General features: G+C 40.8%; 1 protein-coding gene across 5 annotated transcripts in view; it reads left to right on the top strand.

The window, feature by feature from the left end:
* The window catches only part of Znf133 (zinc finger protein 133), a 25,272-nt gene that overhangs the window by 9,108 nt on the left and 15,195 nt on the right, over positions 1-969 (top strand). The gene's annotated exons all lie outside the window — the stretch shown is intronic.

Below are 969 nucleotides of genomic sequence, written 5' to 3'. Positions count from 1 at the left end.
CACGAGACCGCCCCACTCCTCAGCGCCGCCGGCCTCACCAACGCGTTCAAAGAAGATGGGCGCCCTCCCGGCTTTGAATACTATTGAAGTGCAGCTGATAAGAGGTTCAGCAAGCACTGAACTTCAGGATGTTAAATGTGGTACTTGTGATAACCACAGAGATAGCCATAAAATAACAGAAAAGGAAACAATGGAATTTAAGTTTAAAAAAAAAATCAACTGAAGACTAGAGGAGACAGATACAGAAAATGAAAGACAAAAATGCTAAAGTGAGTTCAAGGTCACCCTGCCCTACATTATGAAACCCTGTCTCAAAGAGACCAGTAAAAAAGTTGTGTGACACATAGAAAACAAGCAAAGTGACAGGAATAAATTCTTGCTCATCAGTGACTTCTGGATTAAACTCTCCTATTAAAAGGCAGATTTCGGTATAATAGATTAAAAAAACCCAGAAACATGATGCAACAATACACTGTCAACAAAAGATTTAACACTAGACATAAAGATAAAAGTTTGAAAGTGGGAGGAGAGAATAAAATGTTTAATACAAATAATAACCAAAGAGAGTGGCATGGATGCGTAATGCCAGAAAAAAAACCAAAAAAACTTCAAAAAAGACTGTAAAGGGCTGGCCAGATAGCTCAGTGGATTAAAGCACCTGCTTAGGCAGATGCAGAGACTGGGGTTCTGTTCCCCTGTGCCTTGCTGCCTTGCCCCAGGGGCGCGCTGAGATGTGATTGAGACTGGGCGTGGTGGTGCGTGCCTGTAATTCCAGGGCTTGGGGGGCTGAACATAGGAGAATCACTACAAGTCTGGCCTGTGTAGTGACACCCTGTAGACCCTGTACTAAATTAAAAAAAAATAAAAAAGACTGTAGAAGAAATGTTGTACTAATAAGAGACCTAAGACAGCAGGAAGACATGAAAGGTATGCACATTTAACACTCCTTATTATTCTTTTTTTTTAAAA

Source organism: Octodon degus, unplaced genomic scaffold, assembly GCF_000260255.1.
Source record: "Octodon degus isolate 3935 unplaced genomic scaffold, OctDeg1.0 scaffold00073, whole genome shotgun sequence".
In the NCBI taxonomy this organism is placed as follows: Eukaryota; Metazoa; Chordata; class Mammalia; order Rodentia; family Octodontidae; genus Octodon; species Octodon degus.
Note: the sequence above shows the minus strand (reverse complement) of the source record. Positions and strands in the feature narration are given on the sequence as shown.